The sequence below is a fragment of the Rhinopithecus bieti genome, unplaced genomic scaffold, assembly GCF_001698545.2.
Source record: "Rhinopithecus bieti isolate Rb0 unplaced genomic scaffold, ASM169854v2 scaffold_6380, whole genome shotgun sequence".
NCBI lineage: Eukaryota > Metazoa > Chordata > Mammalia > Primates > Cercopithecidae > Rhinopithecus > Rhinopithecus bieti.
This window is the reverse complement of record NW_016806642.1, coordinates 13,161,099-13,178,551: the sequence shown is the minus strand read 5'-3', so window position 1 is coordinate 13,178,551 and position 17,453 is coordinate 13,161,099. Positions and strand designations below refer to the sequence as shown.

Genomic DNA, 17,453 nt, shown 5'->3' with positions numbered 1-17,453 from the left:
AAAAAAAAAAAAAAAAAAAAAAAAAAAATGAGAATGAAATGCTAATAATTACTCCTCCAGCATAGTGGCAAGGGCCAAATGAGGTCAGGGGTGTTGTCTACCCCATACAACATGTTAGGCGTTATTTTTCTTCTTCTTATATGAAGTCTGGGAATAAGAAAGACACAATTTGACTCTCATTAAAGCAGTTTATAATTGACGCAAGCAGAAAAACCACCCTTCAAATATGAGGCAGGATGAAACACTCAACCACTAAGGAGCTGTCCTCTTCCAGACCATCCACATCTCTTTTGTATCTGAAATACTGGCCCCAGACTTCCCTAGAGGATATGTCTGAGGAAACATCCAGTTGGATGAATTTCCTAAAGACCCATCTGGGGAGAGGTTCGATGTTTTTGCCCCATCTTGCATATAAACTTGGAGTTTCAGTGATATGAAAGGCAAGAATTGGGTGGAGATTCAACCAGAAAATAGCCAGACTTTCTGGATACCAGAAGGAGTTCACTTGGAGTTGGATTGATTTAGCCATCATGTAGTAGCAGACACATGGATTTTTTTGTTATAGTGAGCACTCACCAGCCCACTCCTCACAGAGTATGAACAGTATTTGGCAAGTGAACCTACCAGGCAGATGGTCATCACCTGGGGTCACCTCAAATGTGACCGTCCAAAAAACAAAAAAACAAAACCAAAATAAAACAAACAAACAAAAAAGTGAGGTCCTTGCAAAACAGCAGCTGTTGTTAACTGCAGAATGGTATGCTGTTGAAACCAAAGGAGATGTTTTCTTACAGCTTTTTCATTCTATGACCAGCGTTGACTCTGATGCCTCATACTTCCTAACATTGCTTCAGCAAGATAGATCTCCTGACCATAATCCCCTGATGCCAAGACCATTTCCTATCTTCTTATCTTTGCTCATCCTGTTATCTGTCAACAATTAGCAGGGAAGGAGGGAACACAGGGTCTTATCTATAAATCCCTAGTATCTAGCATGGTATCTAGGGCAAGAAGTAGCTTGAGTGTGGGGTGGATGAACTAGTCAGTGAATGAATAAACAGCAAGTAGACAAATGACTAAATTAGTGAATGAATAAATTAATAAATAGAATCCTGTGCTTTCCTTCCTCAAATATGAACTAATTGACTTTCTTACTTTATTCTATTATGGACCAGACTGTGTGATTTTGATCACACAGTAGGAAAGCAGGTCATTGAAACCTAAAAGATCAAAACAAGTTTTATATTTATTGGATTTAATTCCCAACTGTGTGGTGATAGCCTAGGGAAACCTGGTCCCAGAACTGAGATCTAGGTACACTGATTAGATATGAGCTCTGAACAGCAACCTGTTCCCTTAAAGTGATGGATTGATTTTTAAAATTTCAGGTTGTGTCTCCATGATGAATGACCTAAGTCAATGCCACTTCTCTTCTTATATCAGAACAGGATCCACAGAGACAAAAACAAACTGATATTTTTCAAGTGCCCAGATCCCTGTGCTTTTCTTACAGCTGCTGTGTAACATAAACATTGTTTTCCTTCATTTTACTGCTGAGAAAGCTGAGTCTCCAAGAGATGATGTGACTTGCCCAGAGGTACATCCTTAGTTCACAGATCTGAGGTTCCAATCTAGACCCATCCTTGTTCTTTCCACCCAATACTTGAGACAGCTAGGCCAGCGATTCTTGAACTTGAGATACCTGGGGTATCTTTAAAATAAATTTCGGAGCTTCCCCTCAGATGTTCTGATTTGTTAGCTATGAGATGAGGATGAGAATTTGTGTTTCTAACAAATCCCCCAATGAAGTTAATGATGGTGGTCCAGGGGTCACACTTTGAGAGCCATTGGCTAAAGTGTTAGAAAGGATTATTAACTGTAGTTAATAGAAACCAAGTGGAAATAATGTGAGCCAAAAGGAGCATTTTATCATAAGAATGTAAGGGTATGTCCTGAAACGCATAGCAAAGAGCATAATTGGATCTCAAGTAGGTTCTGGAATCAGAAACATGTCTCTAACTCCATCTTTCATCTCTATTTGTCTGTGAAGTGTGTTTCATTCCTTCCCCTGCACTTATACTTGTTTCCAAATCCGCCCTCCTGTCCAGATAGACAACATGACTAGCAGCATCTTCTAAGGTTATACCATTCAGAGCCATCAATCTAAAGGAAGTCTAAGCCTCTCTCACTAGATCACTTCCAAATTCCCAGAGACTGACTTGAGTTCTTGACATTCCTGTGCATCCAACTAAGGTATGAATGGGATTGTATAAAGTAGCTACCAGAGTCTCATCACTGTAACCATATAAGTTGACAAAGAAGGGTAGTTGGTGGAGAAAGAGATTAGATAGCAAACCCAATGGCTACCCACAAGGGCTGGGGTGCATGAAGTGTGCATACAGATAAGTAAGAAGTGAGGGAGTTCTCCTGAGCCAGCATACTGACTAGAACACAGGTGAATAATGGCTGGGAAGCCTTTCAGAACATGGTGCTATGGGCTTCAGAAATAACACTTTTCTCTTGGACTAGAGGAGATGCCATAAGCAGTAAATCCGTCTGGTTTGCAAATTCTCTTAAACAAGCTTACACAGATAATTCCTAGGGCTAAATAGAGCCAGTTCTGTTTCTTAGAAGGAGAACAATGGAATGTGGAATGTCAATCCAGTGCTGCTAGCCAAGCTGGGTCAGGGAAAAGGCACGGATTACATTCATTAATGTTCTGCAAACCCACCCAATTCCCACCCCCTTCTTGCCGATCTTCACTCCACCCTGCAAGGGAAAAGCCCGAAGCTGCTAAAGAAGAGTTGAAACTAAACTTGAGGCAGATCTGGTCAGATGTTCAGTGAGGACTCACCATACAGGCACCAGCAAAGACCCAGTACTCCATTTCCAAGAAGGAGGCATTTCCAACGGATGCTGCTCTGTGTGTGGCTGAGCTAGGATTTCTTTCCCTGGGTTCCACAGAATAATAGCTGGGCAGCTCCTGTGAGTCACAAGTTTACTTGCTGGGAATTCCCATATTGGGAATCTGGAGAAAGAAAAGTTCTGGTGGGAGGCATGGTGGAAAGAACATTGAACTTAGGATCAAACCTTGGCAGATTCCACTGCTGGTCCTGACAAACCAAGAGACAAGAGACTGTCCCAAGTCAGTCAGTTAAACTCTCTGCACTTCCATCTCCTCCACTGAAATTGGGGAGCATAATTCTCAACGTCCCTTTGATTCACTAGGTTGCTGCAAATAGCAGATGTGATTGGCTGAGAATGTCATGCATGAGGTTTAGCTGCTGGCCAGCACAAGGCTACCACTGGCACATATGAATTATTTGAATTAGTAAAAGAAGCCCCTTCCTATGCGTCAGGGCTCATGGCTTAGCAAGTTGAGTGTGGGTTGCATTTCACCTCTCAGCTAGGCACCCTTGCACAGTGTTAAAAGATAAACTGAGGCACATTAAAATAATGAAGAGTTTATCTGAGCAAGCAGCAATTCATGAATCGGGCAGCTTCAGACTACAAATGGTTTGTGGGCTCCACCAAAGGGGCAGACGGGGAAGAATTTTATAGGGTGAATGTAAGCAGAGCAAAGAAATATGTCAATTAGTTAAAGTTTAAACAATTGCCGTATTTGGACTATGCTGGTAGGAAGTTCATGACAACATAACTAATGCCCAGTTGGGCACCTGTGATTGACTGAGCTTGAGTTTTGTTTTCTTTTAAATTCTGAGTCAGGTTTCAATTTGATTATGTAGGAGCCTGGAGCATCAGAGCCACCTAATCTAATGGCCTCCCATTTAATTATTTTGACAACACCTCGACAGTCTTTATGGTGGCCCCTGGGTCACAGTACCTTCTATAAGAATAAGATAAATCTTCGCAATATAGAAGCTTCAGGGAGGTCTCAATCAGTCAATGTGGTAGCAAGAGGCAAAGAAAACAGTCAAGACAGCCATACCACTATTGTCCTGATCCAGGTTAAAATTTGTCCAGAATTCTCCCCAGGTAGAAACCCATTCCTGAATCAAATAAGAAAGGCAGAGGAAAGAGTTATAAATTTGTTTACACTGACATACCTAGCTGGAAATTTCTGAGCCATCAAGAAAAAACATAGTCCTTTAGACGTTTCAAGGTGGTTGGTTTGAATTTGCATATTTTCACAAAACCCCCTCCAGCATCTCCTTCCTGGGTCTTGCTATATTAGGCCTATACTTACAGTTCTTTTGATTATCATGTCTATATCATGTGGGTAAGAGTTTGGTGTTTAAAATTATGTAGAAGCTATGTATTCCCAGTACCTAGAGTCCACTAACCCCAGTGGGTGTCCAACCTATTTGTCTTTTGTTCCCCTTTGGACATCTATTTTCTTTTTACTTTCTTCTGCTTCTATCTTTGCCTAAAACACAATTAGAACTATATTTCTGTTCAAATTTATGTTCTATTTCAATACTCTACATGGTTCCATTAGTTATGGCACCTGAACCTAGTACCTGGAACCACAAAGAAGGGGCACGTAGCACAATCCTGTTCTTTGTGCACTTAGTTCTGAACTAGGTCCTTATCTTTTCCCCAAACCTCACTCTACCTTCCTCTTGACCTAGATTCTGACTTTATTCCTTTTTTCTTTTTCTTTTCTTTTCTTTCTTTTTTTTTTTTTTTTTTTTGAGGCGGAGTCTTGCTCTGTTGCCCAGGCTGGAGTGCAGCAGTGTGATCTCAGCTCACTGCAGCTTCTGCTTCTTAAGTTCAAGTGATTCTCCCACCTCAGCCTCCTGAGTGGCTGGAATTACAGGTGCACACCACCATGCCTGGCTAATGTTTGTATTTTTAGTAGAGACGGGATTTCCTCATGTTGGCCAGTCTGTTCTTAAACACCTGACCTCAAGTGATCTGTCTGCCTCAGCCTCCCAAAGTGCTGGGATTACAGGCATGAGCCACTGCACCCAACTTATTGCTTATTTTTCATTTATATCTTCACCTTCCTAATGAGCTTGATCCTCTATACCTTCCCCGCTACTAAAGATATTGATATCACCTCCCAGATGACATCATACTAGTTCTCTCCTCACAGGTTGATTTTCGGGGTAAATACCTCTCCTGGTTTGGCTGTGCTCTGGAGGCCTCCCACGTTCATCAAACCCCCTTCCCAATGAGTTATATGCCTAAGAGGCCACTCACCCTCATAAATAGGAAGAGAAAAGTAGAACTTAGGGGAAAATCTTGGTGAAATTTGGAAGGAGCAGGAAGGTGTGCCTGTTTCATGAGGGGAGAACCCGCATGCATATCCTTGGGAGGAAAGAGATCATGAACTTCCTGGAAGTAGAGCCTGAACTCTATACTAGGAGTAGACTAGTGGAAAGCCCTCCACTAAAAGACAAGTTGTAGGAAGCCCAAGAGAGATGTAAGTATGTTCCATATAGAGTCAAATGAAAAATCAATATAGGTTCTCTTTAAAGTTGATTATCTGGCTGGGTGTGGTGGCTCATGCCTATAATCCCAGCACTTTGGGAGGCCGAGGCAGGTGGATTACTTGAGGTCAGGAGCTCAAGACCAGCCTGGTCAGCATGGTGAAACCCCATCTCTACTAAAATACAAAAATTACCCAGGCATGGTGACACATGCCTGTAGTCCCAGCTACTTGGGAGGCTGAGACACTAGAATCACTTGAGCCTGGGAGGCAGAGGTTGCAGTAAACTGAGATCGTGCCACTGCACTCCAGCATGGGCAACAGAGCGACACGCCATCTCAATAAAATTTAATTTAATTTAAAGGTTGAATTAAACTAAAGAGCTTTTGCATGGCAAAAGGAAAAGTCAGAAGAGTAAGCAGACAACCCATAGAGTAGGAGAAGATCTTCACAATCTATACATCTGACAAAGGACTAATATCCAGAACCTACAATGAACTCAAACAAATTAGCAAGAAAAACAAGCAATTCCATCAAAAAGGGGCTAAGGACATGAATAGACAATTCTCAAAAGAAGATATACAAATGGCCAACAAACATATGAAAAAATACTCAACATCACTAATGATCAGGGAAATGCAAATCAAAACCACAATGTGATACCCCCTTACTCTCACAGAATGGCCATAATAAAAAATAATAATAAAAATAGATGTTGGCATGGATGTGATGAACAAGGAACACTTCTACACTACTAGTGGGAATGTAAACTACTACAAGCACTATGAAAAACAGTGTGGAGATTCCTTAAAGAACTAAAAGTAGAACTACCAGTTGATCCAGCAATCCCACTACTGGTTATTTACCCAGAGGAAAATGAGTCATTATACAAAAAAGGTACTTGAACACACATGTATATAGCAGCACAATTTGCAGTTGCAAAAATGTGTAACCAACCCAAATGCCCATCAATCAACGAGTAGATAAGGAAACCGTGGTGTATATGTATATGATGGAATACTACTCATCTATAAAAAGGAATGAATTAATGGCATTCACAGCAACCTGGTTGAGACTGGGGACTATTATACTAAGTGAAGTACATCAGAAGTGGAAAACCGAACATTGTATGTTCTCACTTATAAGTAGGAGCTAAGCTATGAGGATGCAAACGCATAAGAACGACATAATGGACTTTGGGGACTCAGGGGGAAAGGGTGGGAAGGGGGTGAGTGATAAAGAATACAAATTGGGTGCAATGTATACTGCTTGGGTGATGGGTGCACCAAAATCTCACAAATCACCACTAAAGAACTTACTCATGTAACCAAACACCACGTGTTCCATAATAACTTATGGAAATTTAAAAAAAAAAACCATAAAAATAAAAGTTTTGACTTCAGAAAAAAAAAGTTGATTATCAGTTCATGCTTCCTGGGATGTTGCCTATATCTTTTTAAGCTCTGTATACCTTTCTTTAATTATTGTCTGTTTCTGATATCCGGGGTTCTCCCTGCTTCCAGGATTGTTCCGCTCAAATTCAGCCTCAGAAGTAGCCAGAGACTTTGCTATCTGCCTGCTGAGAACCCATCACTGGTTTCCCATCTCCTAGATCATGAAGCCTCAGCTCCTTGGTCTGGACACATGCTCTGCAGGACTCAGGCCTGCCTACTTATTAGGCAGCTATCTCCATCACAAGACTGTCAATCCCTTGAAAGCAGCGACTTAATCTTCTTCATTTCTGTGTTCCTATCACTGAGTGCCACACCTGACACATAATGGACACTCCAAATGGTGATTGTATCAATTGATGTATTAATCAGTATCACACAAAAGTACTCCCAGTTGAAATCCAATTCTGATTATTTAATTTCTCATCTTTCTGTGAGAAACAAATCAAGGTGCTTCATTGTTTTCAACTCCATCAGTGGGCCTGGACCTTGCCAAAGCAGACCACAGGACTGAGAGATTCTGACGACAGGACTGCCTCCCACATCGGTGTCTGTAAGACCGAGGTCCTTGAAAACTTAGCTTGCTCAGCTGTAGAACTGGAAAATATCTAGTAGCCACTGAGAGCCTGCAGTCAAGCAGATGTTTTTCTAGTCTGAACCCACACACCCAGATAGCCCCAGGGGACACTAAGGCCAAATGAACGTCCGCTCGCACAGGAACTTGACTCCCAACGGAGGCCACCCTAACACCAAGCCCACCCCTGTCCTACTGCCCAACACCCGGTGGTCTGACACCCACTTCCTCTTCCACGTTCCACAACAATGAGATCTCCTGCAGTCCAGTCTGGCTTCTGTTCCCACTTGCCTTCATTCCAGAATGCCTCATGGAATGGTTTCTGTTTCCAAGTTTTCTCCCAAGAATGAGAAAATCCTCTGCTGTCCGGCAAAGCCACTGTCTTTTATTGCACTCAGCAGGCTTTAATTGAAGAGTTTTCTCAATGTTTCACTGCTCTGTGAAGCTGGTAGCTGCTTTCTTACCATAGATCCTCCTTACCTCTCCAAGGCTCAAAATAGCCCAGAAAGGGATGCATGAAGCAAACATCAGCCAAGTAGACACTTGTCGACGTGGTGACATTTCTGCCAACTTGTGACTCTTTACATGGGGAAACCTGGCAGGCAGTTGGAATGGGGATGCTGGGGAAAGGCTATATATGCGCTAGAAAGAGCAAGGACTACAAAGCCAGGAGGGTTTGGTTTGGTTAGGGTTAGGTTCTTGCAACTGGTTGTGGAATCTCTGACAACTCATTGAATCTTTCTTAGCCTGCTTTGCCAACAATCTATGAAGTTAGGCAGATAGGAATCTGCCTCATATTAGCAAGTAGAGGATCAGATAGGCTATGTCTTCCCTGGCCACCAGATCCTTTCTTCATAAAAACTAGAATAATTCTCCCTTGAATCTTCTCAGCAACTTTCTCAGGTTTAGAGTGGTTTAACAGCTTTTCAAGGTCATATATCTACTGTATAGAACTTCGATGGAGCACGATTCTATCTCATTTCCAAACCTCATCTCCCAAGTTTCATGTTTTCAAAGTAAAATAAGATATATTCATAATCTCTGCCTTTAGTGAACTCAAGTTTCGGAGGAGAAAAGCTACACTTGCATCTAAAAGTGAGTGTTTTGTGCCTCTGTATAGTTAGGAGAGTCTTCTTGGATGAGATGAGATATATGGGCTTTGAAGAATGAATTTAATCCACCCCTTTTTTTCCTGACTACTGGAAAAACTGGATCAAAATTTGTGGCTTCCCAGTAGCAAGTATAATGGACCTGTTAACATCTTTAATATAAGTACTTTTCTCACCTGCCTACAGCTTTTTCCTCTTTTCAGGCAAATATAGACACGGCTTGGCCAGTTACTGGTTTCAGTGCTTATTTTTTGTCAGCCCCCTGACTTCAAAGCCTTCTCATTTCTGCAGTTGGGACCATTTGCCCTCGCCCACTCTACCTATAGCTCCCTAATTACAGATCTTGAGGCCCCCTGATGTGGGCAGTTGGGGTTTGGAGGAACAAGTACATTAACCTGCTAGGCCTGCTATGAGGATGTTCCCATTTTCAGTGAAAGTGTTCATAGTACTTCTTTCAGGCCACGGCTCAGCCCTATCAGAAGTGCTGGGTCCCCAGCTATCCCTGGACCCAGCCCCTGCTGAGATTTCCTGTCCAATCCCCAAATTCCTCCTGGATTAGCATTTTACTCTTGCCAGACCCCATCCTGGCGCCTTCAGTCCTAGCACCAACCCAAAAGCCTTCAGCTGTGGTAGGAAATGAGCACAAAGCGGCAAACAGGAGATATCAGGCACCAACTTGGAAGGAAAAGAGTCAAGGCTGTGCTCAGAGTTGACCTTTAAAATCAGTGGGTCAGGGCAGAGATATTGAGTCACCTGAAGAACACAGAAGGGCTCCTCGACACAAGAGGCTGAATACCCTACATGACGATGTCGACATTTCTGAAGAAACATGAGTCACGTTGCAGAGGTGACCCACTATTAAAAAGAGAAGGTCACAAAGTCAAACCAAGGGGCTCTGCCTGTGGAGAAGATTTTTCCAAAAAACTTGTATTGGCAGCCCCATTGGTAGGACCATCCCTACTATGTGATAATTGAGATGTCTTATTCAGATGGCATTATGCATTTCATATATCCATTTCTCCTTGTTCCCATTTCATGCTTGCCACACAACCTTGCATACAGGATTTCATTTTCCCAGTAGGTCTGATTTCAAGGAAAGATGAGTGTTCAGGCCAATTGGAGAATTCCAACTCTGGAACCTTGATTTAGCAAGCTAGTAATTTGGTTTCTGAGATCTCCTTCAATCTTATGAGCATAGTCTATCCCTCAGAAGCTACCCCTGAGTCGCACTGCCAGATACATCTACTCACAAGGGAGATGTCTATGTCTAAAAGTCTGCAGGAGTATGGAGAATTTACCAAGGGACAGAATGTCAAGTTGTGAAACTCTTTGCTGGATGAGCCATTTGGGGACCTTGTGTAGCACATACAGCTCCCAAGAAGAGCACTCTTTCCTGCATTTGAGATTCTGTTTCTCCCCAATTCCTGTGGGCTGCTGCCCACAGGAGAGGATGTCTGCTCCCTACTGTCTGCCTCCTGTTGGGATGCCAGTACACCTCCTTCCCATAACCGACCTCGCTAGCCCTGGTGGATTTCTTAGCACCAGCTCTCTGTCTGGACTGCCCAACACAGTCCCCAGGGAGCAAGCACACTTTGGTAGGTGAGTACTGTGTAGTTGGACCACTCTCTAACCAGTGGGTGAGAACAATTACCAGCACTCAGCCCCTCTCCATCCAACCTGTCCTACTGCCTTACCAAACTCAGACTCATACTTTCCCTCCCACCTGGCTCCCTGACTACTTCTACCCAACTCAGCTCAGGCAGGAAATGGTTACCTGGTTACCTTGGGTAACCAACATATTAAGACTTTTCATATCCTAATACAGAGCATTAGTCAAACTGGATCAAGAGGCAAGAAAGTGAGATTGAAAGAATATGGACTTATTAAAACAAATATTTTATGTTTGGCTATCCAACAAGCAAAAGTCTTTTTATACTCACTTTTTGTTGAAGGTGCAGGGAAACAGGAATATTCACACACTTGTGGTGGGAAATTAAATGTTTGTAAGTTTCCTGGTGGGCAGTCAAGTTGGCAATACAGTATATTGAAATGTCTTTGAAGCACCAAAATGCACTTTTAATCGTCAACTCACTTCTAGGAATTTATCCCAAGGAAGTAAAGATATACACAAAGATTAAACTACAAGGATGCTTACCGCAGCATTTTAATATTAGTAAAAGCTAGATGTAATCTAAATATTTAGCAACAGAAGATCAGTTAAATAAACATTACATTCATAAAATGAAATACTATGCAGTCTTTTTAAATGATACAGAAATATGTTTATGGATGCAGAAAGACATTTATTACACATTGTTTGTTTTTGTTTTTGTTTTGTTTTGTTTTGAGACGGAGTCTCGCTCTTCCCCCAGGCTGGAACGCAGTGGTGCCATCTCAGCTCACTGCAAGCTCCGCCTCCCGGGTTCACGCCACTCTCCTGCCTCAACCTCCGGAGTAGCTGGGACCACAGGCGCCCGCCATCACGCCCGCTACCATGGCCGGCTAATTTTTTATATTTTTAGTAGAGAGAGGGTTTCACCATGTTAGCCAGGATGGTCTCGATCTGCTGACCTCGTGATCCGGCCACCTCATCCTCCCAAAGTGCTGGAATTACAGACTCCAGCCACCGCGCCCGGCAATACATTGTTAAGCAGAAAAGCTGGTTACAAATATATACATGGGAAAAAAAATCTGGAAAGACATATCAATGTGATTGTAGCTTTTGTATCTGAATGGCAGAATTTATGGATAATTTTTATTTTTTTGCTTGTTTATCAGTATTTTCTCAATTTTAGATAATAAATATGCTTGACTTGTGTAATAGAAAATAAAATAAAATACAATTTGCTTTTTTAAAGGGTATAGACATGGTATTCACACAGACTTGGGTTCAAAGCCCAGCTAGACCACCACATAGCAGTGTGACCACAGAGACATTACTTACATCCCCTGAGCCTCAGCTTCTTCATATCCAATATGGGTATAACGGCACTTTCCTCATGAGGTGGTCTTGAGGTTTCTGCGTGAAAGCATAAATAAAGTGCTTGACGCAGGGTAGATACTGAGCTACATTTTTCCCCTTTCTTTCTGGATGTCCAAAAATAACTGAGATAACCATTTACAAGTACAACATGGTCAAACAGGCCAAGTCATGTAAAATGTAGATCCGGAAATTATGAGAGACTAGTATTTAGTGCTTCCGCCTAACTCTTTTCTCTCTGATCTCCCCAACTCCATGCAGTGCAGCGGCAGATGCAGAGATTCCCGTTACTAACCAAGGTGTCTTGAAGGTTTGGAGGCCCTCCAGGTGGACTAAAGCAGGCTGTGTTACCCAGTCCCATCAGCAGGTGGGGTCAGTCTCACCTGGTGTCCTCGTTCAGCCTGGCAGGCCTTCTCACCAGGCATCAGGCTATATGTCATAAGGGGCTATTCCATCAGTTACTGCACACATTCGAGACCCTCTCTCACTCTACCGGCTCCCACCTCAATCCAGTTCCTGTTCGTGCCTCCGCCTCCATTTACCGTCTCACTCTTACCACTTAGGATTTTAGCCTCTTCATAGAGGAACTTGGTTATCTATCAGGATTCTGTCTGGAATTTGTCCTGCCTTCTGCCAACTACTCATTCATTTCCTCACCAAACTTTATAACTGCCTAATGGGTGTTAAGCTTTGTGCTAGGACTAAGAGATGAATCAGAGACAGCAGACCCTGATCTTGGGAGAGCCTCACAGCCTACCCCAAGGCCTCAGGTGGGGAAAACAGACTGGAACACAGACCATAACCAATAGCTGTTATAACAGCACTACAATGCTGTGTTATAGTAACTATTATCATTATAATCCTTACGTAACACTTGTCATACACTGGGAGTTGTTCTAAGCACTTTATATATGTTAAGCTTCACTTAAGCATTACAGCCTGACTACGAGATAGGTTAAAACTATCTCTATTTGATAGATAAAGGAAGTGAAGCACAGAGAAGTTAAGTAACTGGCCCAGGATAGCACAGTTGGTAAACGGCAGAACCAAGATTTGAACTGAGGCTTCTTTACACTCTGAAAAATGACTGAGGATTCTAAAGGAGATTTTGTTTATGTGGGTCATGTCTAGTGATATTTATCATGTCAGAAATTAAAATAGAGAACTTCTAAAAACACTTATCAATTCCCTTAAAACAACAATAATAAACCTGTTACATGTTAATCTAAATAATAAATTTTAATGAAAAAAATCCGTAGCAAAATTAGTAAGAAGAATGCCATTGTTTCACATGTTTGCAATCTCTTTAATGTCTGACTTATTAACATCAAAGTAGATTCACATATCTTTTGCATTCAGCCTATTGTCTGGTGTTATTTGATTGAAGTATATGAAGAAACCCGGCCTCACACAGTCATGAAGTTGGTTAAGGGAGAAGCATTTTAATAATCTGTTCAGATAACTGTGGACATTCCTCTTTGATAGTACACCAAAACTCGACAAGTGGTGGATTTTCAAAGGGTCACTACCATGTGGAATCTGAAACCAGCTCACAGTGAAGGATACAAGTTTTCCAAAATCCAAATTTTTCATTTGAACTCTCAAATTTTATTATTGGCAGTACATACTGACATTTGTTTTCCTTGAAGCCCTGACTTCATCATTTAAATACATATGTGTGTCGGTGGATATGTGTGGGGGGGTGTGCAGGTGTTGTGTCTGCCAATTGCAGTGTGTTTGTCAATCGTTCTTTCCAGGAAAATGGTTTTCCATGGAGAAAATGGCTACTTCAGCTCCCAACTCACTCACTCACTCCGGTGCTTTTCCTTGAGACCACCACTGTGCTTTTGTAGGCAACAGAAAAGCTTTACCCATACTTCTCATCTCATCACACCCATCATTAAAAAGACAGGCCAGGCACTTGAAGGCTGAAGTTTAATAAATTTGATCATTTTTATTGCTTCATCAAGGACATTAAGTGAAACTGACTTTTTTCTTCCTACCATGCACATGTGGTGGTGAGTAATACAGTGATAACTACTGCAGTTTGCTACCACTACCTTGATCCAAACTAAAGCACCAGCTCTTTACCACTGTTGCTTTTACACCATCAGTTTAAACATCAACCAATGAAAAGGGAAAATTACATCTTAGTAGCATTATAAAAATAGTTCTGATCTCATGAACCTCTGAAAGTACCTCAAGTTCCTCCAGGTTCCTCCAGGGTCCTCAAGCCACACTGAGAACCATGGCTCTATACTATATAATCCGGGATAAACCTGGGGCTATATCAGCTTCTTCACTGATCAAAGTTCAGATTAAAGCCCAACCCTGAGCCCAGAAGCCTCAGGATCTGGACAATCTTTCTTTGGCCAGCCCTTATCCCTTACCTCTCAGAGCTAGGCCAAGTCTCTTGAACTCCAAGCTCTAACTTAGATTCTCACTGAAGACCATCTATCCTTCAAGTCAGACCAACCATAGGCTGGACAAAACCTCAGTTCACCTCACCCTTAAGACACTCATTAGACTTCTAGCCACTCAGGTAAAGAGAAAAATGAGCAGAACTCCCATCTGGAGCCCTTACTGTGTGCCAGGGATGACATTCTTTGATTCAACTCTCACCTCCACTCTGCTAGCAAAGAAACTGAGGCTCCGGGAAGCAGGGTGCCCACGCAGATCTGTCTGACATGAAAGCTAAGCCATGGTGCCGCCTTCTGGTCAGTTCCCACAGTCTCATTCCTGGCCCCGCCTGGACTTCCTCCCCTTCGTGTCTGCTGGCTGGTAAGGTTCCAGCATGCCTCACAACCAAAATTTCCTGAAATGAGAAAATTCCCAGCACCAGCGGTTTTAATCATCCAGTGTCTGAATTCCTAATAGTCGCAAATCACTCAGATGTTGGAAACTATGAGACACACCACTCTCCGGAATAGATCATTGATAAAGTCTGAGCTGGGTTCACTTCTGCTATTGTTGGAGACCAGGAGGCGCAGGCTGTCCTTTGGGGAGTATTTCCACCCAAGCTGATGGTTTGTCATCTCTGTCTTTGTCCTGCACACGGGAGTTGACATCCTCTGGCCCCTGCCTCTTCCTCAGCACCAGGGGCTCCCTGGAAGAGCCAGGACCCATTCAGAAAAAGTCACAAAACAACTCCCCAGGATGTGACCAGGATAAGAATCACATCCTAAGATTCAGCTTCAGGAAAGTTTATCCCAAAATAAACCCAACACTGAAGTAAATAAAGCATTAGGAATATTTTGGGAGAGCAATTTCACAGAACTACAAAAAAGGAAAAAAAAGATACTATTGTCAACAGCCTTTGTTCAGACATTCTATATTTCTGGCACATCTTGTTAAGTGGTGGTTTTGTATCTGACATTTATGCAAGGGGGAAATGACCCATGTTTATGAAAATTATACCATTTCTTCTAAGGGTAAGAGTGTCCTTTAAGCACTGGTTTGAGATAGGGCAGAGAGCTTGATGAGGATTCAAGGTTGTGGTGATTAAAGCCAGGGCAGGAGGAACATGTAATTTGTGCAAAAGAACCCGGAGAACAACAGCTAAGGAAGAACTCTGTTGAATATTTACAAAGGAGACACTGCTTTGCAGTCTTGTTTCCCTAGGAGGAAGAGGGAACACAAACAGAAAGTTTTTATGATTTCACAGAACAAGAGAAGGCTCAACAGTTGGCATAAAACAAGGTAAAGTGTTTGGGATGATGGACACCCACTAAGCCCATCTCCACTTGCACATTCAACCAAAACAGGTTCTATTAGTATCAGCTTCAGTAATGTGATTGCATTCATCCAATCATCCAATATTTAACAAATACTGTGTATTATACCCCGCTAAGCACTGGAAATGACACAGTGATGAAAACACAGTCTGTGCCCTTCAGAAGCTCTTAGGACAGCAAGAAAAACAGATCTGTGAAGAGGCGATGATAAGAAGGTAATGAGTGCTCTAAATTTTGATGGGAGGCCGGATGTGGTGGCTCACACCTGTAATCCCAGCACTTTGGAAGGCCAAGGAGGGCAGATCACCTGAGGTCAGGAGTCTGAGACCAGACAGGCTAACATGGTAAAACCCCATCTCTATTGTAAAAAAAAAAAAAAAATATATATATAGTATATATAGCTATATATTTATGCTGGATTGTGGTGGCATGCACCTCTATTTCCCAGCTACTCAGGAGGTCTGAGGCACGAGAATCGCTTGAACCTGGGAGGCAGGGCAGAGGCTGCAGTGAGCTGAAATTGCACCAAGCACTCCAGCCTGGGCAACAGAGGGAGACACTGTCTCTAAATTAATTAATTAATTAATTAAAATAAATTTTGATGAGGAAGTAGGAATCCAGGGAGGCTTCCTAGTGATGATGACAGCTGACCTCAAAATCCCAGAGGGATGGTGACTGGAGATGGATGCGGATGGTCATTCCAAAGATATCAATCAACCACTTTCTTCAGTCTTTCATCTTCAGTGCATTTATCACTCCATTTAAATTTTCCAGAATTGGTAAAACTTCTATGGGTCTTAAATGAAATATGGTAAGAAATAACTTGTTACATTTGACTTAGGAAAACTGCATGATCCAGTGGTGAAAAACCACAGGTCTGGGGACAGACAGACCTGGGTTTGAGTTCTGCCACTGTCACTTGCCAGCTGTGGGCACGTCACTCATCCTGTCAGGTCCATGCCCACCTCACAGGGATGTTGCAAGAAATAACATGAAGCAATCGAAGCATCTGGCCTCTAATAATATTCTGTTCTTCCCCTAAGATCCTGTGACTACATCCCAAACATCCCCCAGTTCCATGGGTGACTGTTATAACCCCACAGCCTTCCTTCATCCCAGCTGCCACCATCTCTCACCTGCACTATGTGGTAGCCTCTGGACTTTTGTCCCCACTTCCTACCTCGGTCCCCTTTGGTCTGTTTTTCACAGAGCAGCCAAAAATGCTTGAAAATGCATGGTGCTCAGGCCTTTTCTCCACTTCACACACTCCCACAGCTCTCCCTTGACCTCTGATAAATTTGAAACTTTAGAACAGCTTTCATGGCCTTCATTGTTCAGCCCCTGCTCCCCTTTCAGCCTGGTCTGCCTCCCACTACCCCTTTCCACTCCATGCTCACATTTGCCCATGGACTTCTGCCTGGAACACCATCCCTGCTGCACACCTCTTCTCCTGCATGCTAATGCCGCTCCATTCCCAACGCTTCCTGGAGGAAGCCCTATGTTTTGATGCTTCTTCCAGGAAGCAACCCATGATTTCTGACCACCACAACCACCCCAAGCAACACTGGATTCAGTGCTCCCTGTCTGTCCTTCCTCCCTTCCACTTTTTTCCCCATTTATCATAGTCTGTTACAATCTACTCCTCTGTATCCATCACTAGATAGTCATTTCTTAGGAATAGGTTTTGAAGCTTTTATCCCATATCTGACCTATTTTGAATGAGTTAATAATCTCACAACTAATGAATGGTAGTGATGAGATTAAAACTCAGGTCAATCTCATCCCCAAACGTATGGGTTCCCATCATCCCAGTTGAAACCTAACTAAAAACTGTAGTGCCATCCACACTCCACTGCCCCACACCCCCAATGGGTCTGCTCCCACCAGTCCCCCACCCTGCCCCCCAACACACACACACACACACACCCCTAGCTTAGGGTCCCTCTATTTGGCATGGACTCACTTTCTGCCAGGAATGCATATCTTCCTTGCGGGCTGAGGCACTATATGGACTGTACTAAAAACACCCAACCCACTGATTCTGGTGAAATCATTTTGGAGTGACAGGGATAGGCAGGGACTTTCCTGGGCTCAGGACTCTAGCCGGGGAGTGGCAAAAGCCACACTGCAACTCAACTCAGGAGAAAATGCCTGGAAATTTGAGCCAGCTATTTTTTTCTTACTCACCAAAGTGCATTGAGTCAACCCTT

General features: G+C 42.8%; 1 long non-coding RNA gene across 2 annotated transcripts in view; it reads right to left on the bottom strand.

Moving 5' to 3' along the window:
- The window catches only part of LOC108532938 (uncharacterized), a 23,739-nt gene extending 6,473 nt beyond the window's left edge, over window positions 1–17,266 (bottom strand). The window contains exons 1-4 of one of the 2 annotated variants that reach the window (XR_001886598.1): window positions 17,207–17,266; window positions 15,895–16,039; window positions 14,132–14,324; window positions 11,474–11,548 (exon numbers count right to left, since the gene is read on the bottom strand). This is a non-coding gene — a long non-coding RNA (uncharacterized LOC108532938). Of the gene's footprint in view, window positions 1–11,138; window positions 11,549–14,131; window positions 14,325–15,894; window positions 16,040–17,206 lie in introns of those variants that run through there. The other variant, XR_001886597.1, reaches the window with a different exon arrangement.
- Between the last annotated feature and the right edge of the window lie 187 nt (window positions 17,267–17,453).